Here is a 14,241-nt window from a genome sequence, read left to right on the forward strand (position 1 = left end):
TTTTGGCTGCCCCGTACCCCACTGAGAGCTTGCATGAAGCAGGTACAAACCCAGCAACTGATGATTTGGCCTGAGCTCTCCCTCCCCAGATCACCTGAAGCCTGAACCCCTCATTCCATAGCTTAATTGGACAGAATCACTTCAATTACTCCTCTGCAGTCTATTCAAATTAGAAGCACATTGATCACAGGAAGAGCCTGGGATCCAGCCTGAGCCCCAGCTGCTGCTCACAGGTGAGCTGCTTACCCAGGATCTGACAAAACTACCATGCTCATCCGATGGTTTCAGTTGGACTGCCTGATGGAGACTGCACACCTGACAGGAGAGGAAACCTTAGATTAAATCACAATGGGTTCTACACAATCTCCACGACCTGCCTGAGCTTGTTCTCCTACCAAATAAACAAAACACAGCAGCGGAGCCGAGGTGGCACCTCCCACACAACTGGGGTGTAACTCAAGACATAGGCTATAGCTTGGGTGGCAGCCCTGAGAGCATCCTGGTTTCCCTGGGCTTGGTCTGTCCTGTGTCACTGGTCCTTTTAGCAATGGGAACTTGTTGTATAGCGGTGATGTGGGCTGTGACTTCCCAGGTGTGATCTTCGGTGTCAGATCTGGCCTGTCAAAAATTTCTGCAAGAACATCGCTTTGTGGCAATGTCATCAGGAGGCTATGAAGGAACAGCCAAGCTCCCATCCAGAAAAGACAGCCAATCTCAAATAAATCCCTTGGTTTACTTTCTCCATTCTCACTTTTCTCCATGAGTTCCTCTAGGAGTTGAGCAGATCTGCCTGTGGAGCACAGTACTACTTAGGCAAGGGGCATTAGACTGTGAGCTCTGGGGCTCAATGCTCCCAGGGACCCTGCTCTGAGGTGCTGGGTTGCCAGAACCACCCCTTCCATCTCTCCTTTACTGCTGACTGTGTTATCTGGCACAGTTGGTGTTGCTGCTCTGTTTATTTGGTTATTTTGGGGGGAGGGAGTGAAGGTATAATTTTCAGCAGTCTATGACAGCATAATTAGGTAAATACAAATGAAAGAAAAACACATTCTTGAAGTCCAGGGACTTTCACATATTTTCCCTGTTATTCCATCTCACTGGAAAAATAAAAGCTACTCAGCATGAACATTTATTAGCAATTAGTATCTGGGGCGCTTGGGACCTCCTGGGACAATCTAGGTAATTAAAGCTTCCCACAGCCTTCTCCCTGGATTTTGCCACCCTGTGTGCTCTTTTCTGGTCTCAGCCCTGCCCATCTTTGACAAGACATTGTGCATTTGTTAGTCTAGGACCTAAGGCACCAACAGCATCAGCTAGCTCAGGTCAATGCTCTGGCTGCAGCCTACCAGTCCAAAACCCTCAGACCATCCTCACCCTTAGCCAGAGTCAGTTAATCAACAAATGAAGCAAATCCCCTTAGGAAAAAAGAAAAAAGAAAAAAAAGTGTGCCACATGAAACCATCATAAAAGGGCAATAAAAAGATCTAGAAGAACAGATCAGCAGCCCAACAGTCTGTATCTTCACCATGACATTGCTATGAACTATTCTGTTCTCTGCCCATCCAGACACACACTGAGAGCTCCTTTGAAATCGAAGCTTTTGCACATACATCGAAGACAGAATCTGTCAGCTAGGTTGAAGCTCAAGTGATAGACTTGGATGTACGCTAATGCAAGATTTAGGAATCAACTTCGCCATCAGGATGAGGAGCGTTTCCAAGAGGCTGTTTGTCTCTGAAAGAAGGCAGGTTTTGGCAGGGGGAAAATCGAAACCTTTCCCTGTGATGTCGGCAGCCCGAGCAGCAGGGCATTGTGTGGGTGTGAAGAGCAGGAACCGGCGCTGGCTCGCTCACTGCCTCACCTGTCCAGAAAATAAGAGAAATACCAGGATGACTAGACCTAATATCCTTGCAGAGGCTATGGATGTTATTATTTTTATACTTAATTTTTACCTTCCTGGATCAGAGTTTGAGGTCTTGGTTTCCCTCATGAAATGAAGATTCAGTATAGGTAAACTTTATGCATAAGGTCCCATCATCTTATAAAGAAAGCACTCAGAATTTAGCAGTAAATTAGAAAACAAAATCACACCCACACCCCATATTTTTCAACGTCTTTGTTTTAAATCTGCTAATAGTAGTCACAAACACAGCTGGCTGCTCTGAGAGATCAGAGGCGACTTTCAAAATTCTTGGAGGGTCATGGTGAAAGTAAAATTGAGCATTAGGAGAGAAGTACTTACTTTTACAGACAATGAAATGAGAACAGGAAACAAAATTAAAGACCAGAGTAACTTGTCACCACATATAATTGCAAGTGCACGCTGCTCTGAGGACTGCACAGACACTAAGGGGCAGGCTGCCATCAGCGGTGTGGAACTGCACCACAGCCAAAGGTCCAGCCACACGCAGGGCTGCTCTGATGCACAACAGCACGTGCTTCACGCTGGGCTGCCCTCAGCCCTTCAGAGCCGGGCCAGGTGAGCATCCAAAAACTCTGCTCCAGCCACCACAGCCCCTTTCCTGGTCCTCCCGGCTCACTTGCCGACATTCAGCCCTATAAACTGGTAGTTTGCAGGATGTAAACTGCAGTTTGTGCCACCCTGGAAAAGCCAAACACTCTAAGTCTCAAGACAACATTTCAGTTGGACTTTTTTTTCTTGCAGGGAGCCTCAAAATGTGTCAGTTATGCAGTCAAACTGGAAGCTTGCTGCTCTGAGGATGGCCAAGCCTGGGTTTGTTCTGATGAAGAGCGAGATGGGAGAGGACCAGAACTGAGACAGAGCTGGGCTTCCTCCTCCTGCTCCTGCTGGGAGAAGGGGAAGGTTGGGCTGACAGTGGCAGGCACCAAGCTGTACCTCCTTCCTCTTCAGTGTGGAGAGCCACCCAGTTCCCACCTTAGACCAGGACCCCAACTCTGCTAAAGTACAGACCTCAGGAGCTGGGTTTGCCCCAGAAAGTTCACTGTCAAACCAGGCTGAGGGTGTAAGGTCCCACCACCTGCTCGCCCAGAAACTGCATTCCACCCCCGGATCGCAGCAGCGACAGGAAAGTCCCAGCCCGACCTGCCGCCACCACCACCTAAAGCCTTTCAACATGACTGCTGGTTTTCAGTCTGAAATTCTAGCTTCTAAACAAGTAAATAATTGTACATATCACATATATTTACTGCCTCCGATAGTTCTTTGCTGGCCCTTTTGGTTTGGACATAAGTGACTTTTTAATGTTTGTTTTCTCACACTGGTGTCACATAATAAAGTAATCATGTAGTTACTATAGCCATAAATTTGTCACCTTGATAAGTAATTTTTATGACTTAGAACAAGAAAAGAAAAGTGTCTCCTTTCCTGCAGTGATGTGGTTTGTGGTCACAGGCACTCTAAGGGGTGGGTTAGTTTGTGTCATTCTCCTGATTCAGGCACTTAGGATTTGTTTATACCTTGATCGAGTCTTTCCTCAGCTGCCTGTTCAGCGATATTAAAACATTTTTCAGAGTTTAACCCCCTTGCAAATCACAAAAGCCCTGTCTGGGAAGCTGGGCGCTGAAAAGCAAGGCACTGAAGAGTTAACAGCCTCCAGATCTCAGAGGGTACCCCAGGAGCAAGGCAGGCAGGCTGGCTGGGTGCCTGGCTTTCAGCCAGGCCACACCACCGTTTTCCTGGGAAAAAGGGCATCAGAGTAACAGCCTGGTAAAAAATCAGTACTGAAAGGGACCTCAAGCAGGACAGAATCCTCCATTCCCTGCCATAGCTGGCAGATGTTTGCCCTCTCCTTGAAGAGTCACAATGATGGAGAAGTCAATGGTTCTCTAGAAAACATAACCTGGAATTTCATTGCTTTCACAGGTGGGAAGATTTCCCTTTTCTCTAGGATTTACAATTCTTGTTGCCACTCTCCCAGACCCTCCTAAATACATCACACAATGCTGCGGCAACATTTTCATTTTTCAGAAAACTCCGAGAGTTTGGAATTTGTTTTCACAGTGATACCTCTGACTTACACAAATACCATAAATAGCTTGCTTTTTAAAACACAGCTTTTCATACTGACTTTATTTCTTTACGATACTGAAACAAAACAATTTCAAGTGATGAAGTTACAAACAAAAATAAGAATGCTAATACTCATTTTGACAAATAAGATCGGAAATTTCCAGCTGTGCTTCACTGCTTCATTAGGACTATTTTTTGTTTGATCTATAATTATTTTCTTTTTTCAAAGTTTGGTTCTTTTGTTTTTTTTTGAGAAAATGGTGTTTTCCAGGAAGCAAATATTTCATTAGAATTGTCTTAATCACTTTTAGCCCATGTCAGCAGGGTTGATTTCAATGCCTTAACGCTAGCTGTATGTTTGAACACTCCACGGCATCAGAGCAGCAGTTTTCAGTTTCCTCCTGTTCTCTTTTCCATCTCAACACAACACATCCCTGTAATTCAAGGAACTATGAACTGGATTCAATGCGCTGCCAATCTGCACCCAAATAGCTGCTAACAGTGAGTTTTTCTCATTTCAAAACTCTCTGTATGGAAGTCTCAAAGTGTTTGAGACAGGCAAGATCTGCTCCAGGATGCAGATCCATGGGTAAACTGAAGTACAGAGCTGGGATGTGACTCACCCCAATTTAACGCTAGAAACCAGTGGTAGAGCTGGACTCCACAGCCAGAAAGCTCTGCACTTTAAGCAGAAGCTTTCAGATCTTTTCCATTTTCGGTTTTCCCTGGTGGAAAGAAGGATACTGCTGGTGATTCCTGTATCGCATATCTGAATATGCATTTCTGAGTCACCTTTCCAGGACCTCCAACAGACGGGTCATGACCGCACCAGGGATCTAATGGCCCTCAGGGGCAAAATGCCTCTCCCCAGGGTGTGTTTTGCCACCAATTCTGGATGATTGCCGCAGAAGAGAGAAAAATGAAGTAAGAAGAGTCTTTCCTTGTCCACCAGTATAAATTCCCCTGCCACAGCAGGAAAGGGTGTAATCGTGATTACACTGCTCCTGAAAGCCACTCAAACAGCGATCCCTTGAAAGACAGGTTCACACATTTTGCCCTGTCATAGTCAGGGGCTCTTCCTGACAAACTAGTTGCTGCTGCTACCCAAGAAACATGTTTTATTCATGCCAAAGAGTATGCTTTTGGCTGCGTCAACATCAAGCAAATGCAGCACAGAGTGGGCCAGTTGGATTCATCCCAGGAAATCATTTATCTCCTTAGGGAAGTGCTGTGCAATGCCCTTAAGCCCTCACTGACATTTAATGGTGCGAGCCCGATGCTTAAGCACCGTCCCTGCACTGAAGTTGTCCCGCTTCTGCGTTGCTTTAAGGCAACAATCGCTAGCATTTGCAAAGGCTGAGGGGAAGGATTTGTTTAATGCAGCCCCAAGCCCCTGCCCTAATGGGTTGTTAATCCATACCCAGTGCATCAAATTTGCCAGCTGACTCCCAGGGGTCCCCAACATGCCTCTGTCCTCCAGACGTTTGCCGGCTGCCTGTGGTTTCCTGGGATCCCCTTGGGAAACAGAGCAGTGACTGTAATAACAACCCCCACACAGCCCCCTCCCTCCTGACCCAAAAGCAATTGGCAGCCAAAGTGATACGCACATTACTGGATTTATATGAAGTGCTGCTGAGCAAGAAAGATTTGAGGGGGTTTAACAGCTAGATGGGACCGAGGGATGATCTCAGTGCATTGGCTTGTGCTTCGAGGAAGGGTGAGAGCTTTGAAGTAACAGGAGAAGCCTGCAGAGAGTGAAGGTGCTTCCTTCCGTCCCCTCGGGACAGTCAGCGAACCTAAGGCACTGTCCGGAGCTGCAGCAGGACCAGGACTGTGCAAGGCAGTTGAACGTGCTCTGCCCAGAAGTGTCTTTACATGGCAAGACTGTTGGTAAATGACGCAATCTCACATGATGCTTGTACCCTGGTACAGGGGCAGAAACATGCCTGTGTTTTGTCACATAGACTCTCACCATGCTACAGTGCTGGAAAAAGGAAGGGCCTCCTGGACATGGAAGAGGGTTTTATCCAGCCATCAGGCTTGTACCTGATCAAGCCTGGAAGGACTTACTGCTGGAGTTCACTAGCTCCTTGTTGATGTTCAGAGCAGACTCTCCGTGTTAATTTGCCCTGTAATAGCAGGGTGAATTTCTGGACATCTGCAGGCTCTGATAGACCTCACCCACGGGGACGGCATGCTTGGCCTGTACACAGACCACCCAGATGCTGACGGAGAGCACCCCCTGCTAGCAGCCAATACACAGCTCTGCCAAGAGACAAAAATTCACAGCAATAGCCTGTTGCTCCGCTGGTCCTGCTTACAGGTGCTGTGCTGCACCCCTGCTTCCCCAGGTCAGGGTTTTCTTCCCAGGCATCAGCCGTATTTCTGTTCAGATCTACAATACCCTTTGCACCATCTCTGGGTCCCTCTTGATAAAGTCTGTTAGTCTTGTGGAACTGGAGCTCAACTCAGGGCATCTAGCCTCAAAGCAAACTAGCACCTAGAAGAAAGGAAGTTAAGAGCACCCACTAAACCCCAATCCAGTGATCAAGTCTCAACAGGATACTTAAATCATGTTCATCAGGGGTGAGGAGCTGTGGGATTAACCCCTTTAGTTGCTCCTCATCCCCTTCAGACAGAAAAGCTTTTAATAGGTCAGCAGATAAAAAAGCTGCAGCAAAAAAATTTCTTATCTCCCCTGCCATGCCTGGGCTCTGTAACACAACTGATTCATGCGATGTGCAGACCTACTCAAACAAGTTTATCTTCATTCGAGGAATAGTCATACAGTGAGATTGCAATGTAATTACCTTCTCACAAACCCTAACTGGAAATCTTCACATCCAGTCATTAGCTTTAAGACAGGCAGACAGGCAATTATATCTGAATAAATGACTGAGAAATGAATCCAGGAGACTCTCAGCCCTGATTCAGCCTCCAGTCCACAATCTCAGGTGCAGCAGCAAGCTGTCCATCAGGCCTACCTGTACCTGGCACGAGCCTTTGCTTGCCCTGCCCATCCCAAGAGTCCCACTGTTGATCCAAGACCTCCCTCCCTGTGATACCTGCCTGCCTCCCCCATGGTCTGGGATGGATCTGGGTAACTTTGGCAAGGCCTGGCCCAAGGCTCCAATGCCTCCCAAGCATTTTACTCTTGGCTCAGCTCCTCCTTCACCTTTTCCCTTCCTCTCGTTTCTCAATAGGTTTATAAGCCTCGATGCTGAATGTGTGAAGTCTCCCAAACAGGTGAGCAATAAAATGCTGGAGACCTCATTGCAGGGGAGGCAGCAGCGCTGCAGTCTAGTGGTTAGAGCACGCAGGCAACAAGCCAGGACACTTGGGATCAATGCCGGGCTCCAGCATAAACTTGCTCAGTGGCCCTGGAAAAGTGGCAGAGAGGAGCGGGCTTCCCAGAGGAAATGAGTTTCCTTCCACGTGGTGCTCTGGCGCGGGCCAGCTTTTCTGAAGGGCCAGCACCCACAGTGGTGCACAAAATTGGTTAGGAACAGATCTCCCCTCTACGGAGATCATCAGCCTTCCTCTTCCTCGCTCCCCTGTAAGACTGGAACACCACAACTGGCCAGTTTCCAAGCCCTTCCCAATGAGGGCGAGTGTGCTGCACTGAATGTATTTCCCAGCTATGCTCTTTCTGAAAGCTATTTTAAAAAGCCAAGTGCAACACTTTCCCCCATAGACCTCTCTGAAGACTCTGAGTTTATTTAATTGTCCTCCTGTGGGTGCCAGCGTTACCGTCTACCTGCAGGAGAAAATGCAGGCACATCATGGCGCTGCCAGCCTCCTCACAGTACCCACGGTATCAATACAGGGGCTGCTGCCTGGTACTCCCCAGGTCTGCATTCCTGCTCCGCTCCCTCCATTTTACCATCAAGATGGATATTTTATCTTGTGTGATTATTTACTTAACAAAACACAGGTATTTGCAGCCCAGAGGGTATTCCCCACTGGGAGGCTGGAATAACAGTTTTGCGCTGCACAGCACATCAAGCTTTGGGAGTACTGACAGCATCCTTTACAGGGGGAGATGGCGGTGTTGGGGAGGAGGAGCTGAAGCAGCTGAAGAGGTTGTTTGATTGTTTCCTGGTTGTGAAAAAAGTCAGCTGGTTATGGAGAAAGGAGGAGGGAGAAGGCAGAGAAGAGGGGGGTGGCCTGCTGACGATGGGAACAACACTTCTGGCACCAGCTTTGGACATATGGAAGCCTGGATTCCTGGCGAGCCTGGGCTGTGGGTGGCCAGGTCTCCCTTATCTCCAGGGGGAGCGTTCTTCCTGGATGCAGTGCCTCCTCCCAGCCCCAAATGAAACAGCTTCAACTCTCCCTTTGTCTTCTGCAGAAACCTCGAATTAATGTCTTGTTATGATACACAGGGGAAGGAGCCTCGCCGCATGCTCTCCTTCTCCATGCTCCCACACTGCCCACAAGGCAAATTCATTTGGTTGCGGAAAGTCCCAGCAAGGCCCCTGCAGCAAGGGTTGGAGCTCTGCTTGCTGCTGGGTGACAGGCAGCCAGGACCCTTCCCTCTGTGCTTCCAGAGCCCCTTCCCAGGCCTGGCAGCGGCTGTGCCTGCACCACGGGCTCTCCCAAACCACAGGGAGCACAAAACCAGATGATGGGAGACACATGCCCCCTGCAAGCAGTTGGTGCCAGGCCTAAGGAACTGCCACCACCCCACTCTCCGCAAGCATGGAACTGCGCCCCGAGCTCCCAGACGACCTCTCAAAACTCCCAAACAACCCGAATTTGGCACTCTGGGACTGGGAGAGGGAGGAAGCCCCGGCCGGGAGGGCAAGGCCTGAAGGGGCCGCGGCACTGAGCTTGTCTGCGGGCAGGAGTGTGGCTGTGAGCAGCCGGTGCCGGCGGCTGAGCAGGGGGGGAGGGGGGAGGCGTGGGGCGGGCGGCTTCAGGACCACGGCTTCCACTGAAGCCCGACCCCGACCCCGATCCCAATCCCGATCCCGATCCCCATCCCCATCCCCATCCCGTCCCCAGTCACAGCCCCAGCCCTCGTGGCCACCCGAAGCTGGGCCTGTCACGTGCCTCGCGTCCCGCCCTCTGATTGGCTGCGTGGTCTATATAAGCCGCTTCCCCACAAACGGCGCCGCCTTGCTGAGGGTGGGAAAGCCGCGGAGGGGGAAGCTGATAAGCAGAGTTAGGGTGCTTTTAGGCGTGCTTTGCTTTTCGTTTTCTGGACCACACAGGCCTTCCCTGAGGCATCATTCCTAGCAAAATTAGACCACTGTGAGATTTATAGGCTGAGGGGAGAGCTGGAGTTCAGTTCTCTGTCAGCAGCTTTGTACGCAGTAACTCCAGTCAGGCATGTGGCCTGGGCCCGTGTCCCCATTGCCGCATGAGGGGCTTGCCTCCCCTCACTGTTTGCCTGATGGGGGATGTGTCTGGGTTGTGGTCACCCATGCAAGCAGGTTTTGGGGCTGCTTGTGCCCCTAGCCCCAGCAGGGCTGGGTGAGGTAGAAACCGGGTGTGAGGTGGTAGAGCATGGGCAGGGGTGTTCCAGAGGGAGGATTTATCATCTGGATTAAGTCTTCTGGATTTAATGAAATAACTTGACTCATGGGGAGGTGCTACACCAGCCTGCAGCAGACTGTTTCTGAAAGGGCAATAAAAACCTCTTGGGGATAAAAGGCTAGTGCCTGGTCTTCTGACCAGGAAAGGGACTTGGTAGCCTTGCAGCTGGTAATGCTTATCCTCTGGAGTACCTCTAAATTGCTAGCATCAAGCTCCTTGTCAAAGCCCGTGCCCTGTGGTTGGTGTTTGGCAGCTAACAAAGCGTGGTCCTTCAGCTTTGCCATTCCTGGCCTCAGCAGTGGTGGCCCACAGGGATGCTTTGGGGAATGCAGAAGGTCTGTCAGGATCCAGACAAGCCCCTGGGCAGACAGCATTGGGCTTTGGAAAGCATGGGGTTGTGGGCTTTGTGGTAGAGTCTATCTACCTACAGGGAAAGAAATGGATGATGATTTCGGGGTCAGCCTGAAAGTGGCTAATGTTGCTTCAGGGTGATAAGAGTGTGGCATCACACTGCAGCACAGCCATTGATGGTATTCGACTACCCTGAGCACCCAGCTGTTCCTCATCCCCCCTCCTTCTCCTGTTTGCCATACCACTGTGCTTGTAGGCTTGCAGAGGGACAAATCTGTAAATCCTTCTGCATCTGAATGGAGAGAAGTGCCAATAATCCCATGGGGACTTCTATTCTCTCCTCTTACCACCAGGAACTGATGGCTTCATAGACCAGACAGGCACACGCATAGCCTTTTAGGCTGCTAAGCAGTGTGTCTGAACACAAAACGCTCCCATGTGAAGGCTGTCCTCCAGAACTGGCTCAGAAAGCAAGCTGGTGTCCTGCTGCTCCTCCGCAGGAGCCTGAGCAGGAGGAGATAGAAAACAGCTTTGTTCCCTGGGGACTCCTTTGGCACAGGTAGAGCCCAGCTCTGCTCAGGAGGATTGATTTTAGCACATTGCTGACTGACGGCTGCTTGCTGGTCTGGCCAGAGGGTTGGGACTGTCTCATTAGGGACCCAGCCTCCTTCCCCACCCATTTTTGTCCTGTCTCACCCTTTGCTTTCCATGCACCACTCTGCACCGCTGTCTTCCAGCATGCTCCCAGTGCAGGCACCTGAAACATGTCTGCTGTACCATTGGGCAACTGAGAAATATGTAAATGTCAGTCTTATTTGCAATGCAATAATGTTTCAAGACACTGAGGTCATTATGTATTAACCTGGCAATGACACTGTTTAATCTTCCCAAGAGGTTGGAATCAAAGAGAAAACATTGAGCCCATTCCCAGGAGTGTGTCCTGCATTTGTGGTTTTATAATCAGAAGAATGTAGCCTGTGTTTGTACTTTGCTAGGTTAGGAAAGGGTCTTTTTTAGTCATTTGTTTATTCAGAGGTTAATGCATTAGCTTAAGAAACCTGCCAGCAAGGGCCCAGAACAGGAGCTCTTTCTCTGTCCATGATGGCTAACCTGTCACAACGGCAATGGTTCGGAGTAGCACCCAGAAGTGCTTTTTTTCTGGTTACTTGAACATCTTCCACTGAATAAACAGGTTCGAAGATCCTGGTGTGCAGTCTTGTATCACTTCTGTATGCTCACTTCTGGACAGAATGGTAAAATACAGATGTGCTCCTCACCGTTTAAAAGTCACTCTCAACATGGTCCTTGCCAGAGGGTAGATGAGGCTTTGGTGATTACATGGTTGTTGATTCCACACTTATTCTTCTGTGTTCTTCCCTGCTGCTTTCGGTTGGCTGTGATGGCGATTTTTTTTTTGGTTCTGTCAGGATTGAATTTGACATCTTTTTCAAATTCTATGTCTTAAGTATGTTATCTAGACCCAGGCTTGAGTACAAAAGGCTTTAACTGTCCCATTGCTAAGTCTCGGAGTTATCTGTAAAGCTTTGAATGTACCCCTTGACCTCTTCAAGATATACAACTGCTCTACTTCAGCAATTTTTAGGAATTTCTTGCTAATTGTTTCTTAGCAAGACAATTTTTTTAGCAATGGTGGGCACAGGGGAGGACAGGTCTTAGACCTGAGTCATGAAGTCACTATGGAATCAACTGTCATGTATTTAGATGTTTCAGTCCACCACTGAGCTGGGATTATAGCTTGTATGAGTGCTTTTCATCAGCTTCAGTGCAAATTGGCAAAGAATTTATGGGACTGTGAATGAGCACAGCAGACTTTAAACTAGGTGGTACTAGAGGTACCCCATGGTTAGGGGTTCCCCCAGTAACCTTCTCTTGAACTTCGTCATGGAGAATAGCATAGGTAACATCTACTGTGCCTCCAGCTAGGCAGGAGTGTACATGTGTCCAGGAGAGCTGAGGGCGGATGCTGTGTGTGAGCAGGCCCTGCAGTTTGTGGACTAGACTGTATGGGTGTCTGATTCACCTGCTGCTTAATAATAACATAACTTGCACTTGAAGGAAGAGAAGAAAATGAACAAGTGACATATCCACTTGTATGCCCAGACCTGGGAAGCACTGAGACAGTGGTCACAGTCCTGCTGCAGAGGCAAAGGCCTCCTCCTCTCTGTTCCCAGCTGCCCACTGTTGCAACTCCTGCTGTCCCTGCATTTTGCTTTTCTTTCCTCAGCACCTGTCAAGACATTAAACTTTTGGACAAGAGTTGGTTGCAGAGGGGCATCAAGTCCTAACATACCCAACCTGAACTGCTACCATAGATATGGCAGAAGGCAAGCTGTCTTTCCTCTGTTCCCTTATGTATAATATAGCAAATAAAAGCTTGGAAATTACTGTAGAGGGCCAGAAAGTCCTTCAGCACAACTCTGCCTGTCCCTGCAAATTCAAGCTAAATTAGCTGTCTCCTAAAGGAGACTGTAGTGATATTAAATGGATGTAGGACATGATCTGTGTCAGCTCTTCTGATGCCCTTTGTTGGTCATCTTCTATAAGTTCATGCCTGTTTTTTAAGGCACAAATGGAAATGATTGTGAGCCTATCCTCTGCATAAATACCAAGAGGATTCTTCTGGCTAATGTGATTACAGAGGAGACCAAACAGGGAGATGGACTCTGAGAGACAAAGCTCTTGGTTAAACAACATAGATGTCTCAAATATTTGCCAACACTTGTGAGCACAAATATTTACGCCAGCAGCAAGAGCCAAGGCATATTTTTACTTCAAGATGTATTAAATGTTTCCTTGAGCGTGCAGGAATCGGAAAGAGCTCTTCTATCACTCGCCGGCTCATTTTCCAGGCCACTGAATGCACTCACTTATTTGGCAAATCTTGCAGTTAACAGTTTCTTCTCATCTGATTTTACTGACTTTCCTGCTTTCCCTGAGAATCTTGTGCAGGGAGGGAGAACAAACGTGTATTTTTTTCTCTCCAGCAAGCAAAACAGTGTATCAGATTGCAAAATCTCAACTGCCAAAGCTGATTATTTGTGGCCCTCCGTATTCCCTGTGACCTGCTCGCTTTTGTTGCAGGAGGGGAAGACTGCGAGCAAGGTCACAAGTCCAAGGCAATGCAGGGACCTTGTAAAAACATTGAGCCTAATCAGTCTCGGCAAGCTACAGCCCAGCCCTTGGCTGATTCCAGAGGCCCTGGGCTGGAGTGATGCACCTGAACTTGGGAGGGGAGGCGGCTGCTGCCCAATGTGTGCAAACCCAATGGCCTGATTTCTAGCGGGGTGGCCAGCCTGTAATTGTGGCCCCATGATAGATGGTCCCATTTTTTGGAGGTATGCCTTCACAGGTGGAGAACCACCAGCAGTGCTACTGCTGCTAGTATCATTGCTCCTAGGGTTCTTGGCAGTCCAAGGAATGCCACTGATGCTAGGATGCTGCAGGAGAGAGCTCTGATCTTTCTCAGACAGCTGCATTCCCCTTATAAAACAGTATATTGTGCTAACAATAAATGCGAGGCTTTTTTACAGTCTCAAACACTGGCAGACTAAAAAGGGGAAGCGGCAGGCAGTTCCCTCACAGAGAATCACGGGGGATTAATCAGTAGCAATAAAACTTCAGTCAGTCTGTTCCCCCAGATCAAAGGGGATTGAGCGAGGCACTGGTCAGTCAAACTTCAGTCAAGGAACGAGATGTTCATTTTGGGTGCATGATGCAGGCCCATCAGAACAGAAACTAAGCAGCAAATTAAGCCTTGGTATGGTGCAATGCCACAGAAAATTATGAAGGGGGGAATATTGTGGATGAATAAAAATCATAAACTTTTTCCAAGCTATTTGGCTTGTATAAACTTAATAAAAGCTGCAGCACAGATGGTTGTTTTTTTTTTGTGTGTGGGTAATAGAGGGCAGATGAGGTTGGTCTTCCTCTGCAAAGACAAAGTGAGCCAAAATGGTGCCTCCAAAGCCAAGAGATGAAGCAGTTCATCCCACTGGCTGGGGAGCGGGAGTAGATATCCTGCATCTGGAACCAGTGCACCCAGAAATTCTCTGCCAAAAGATACCTTAACACAGGCAGTGGGAAAAATCCTGTGTGAAACTGAGTGGAAAAGTGGGAAACACTTGGTAGGAGCACCATGTTTCTCAGAATGTCAGTAAACCAGCAAGCAGCGCAGGCTGCTTTTGCTTTTACTGCGGGTATTTCACAGCATTGTAGCAGAAGCCCAGCAGCAAAGGTCTACTGGGCAGACTGGGCAGGGGTTGCAGGATGGCAGGAGACACAGAAGGAAAATTTGCAGGGACACAGGAAAGCTGGTTGCATGGGCAAGACAGAAAATG

The sequence above is a fragment of the Falco peregrinus genome, chromosome 13 (genome assembly GCF_023634155.1).
Source record: "Falco peregrinus isolate bFalPer1 chromosome 13, bFalPer1.pri, whole genome shotgun sequence".
NCBI lineage: Eukaryota > Metazoa > Chordata > Aves > Falconiformes > Falconidae > Falco > Falco peregrinus.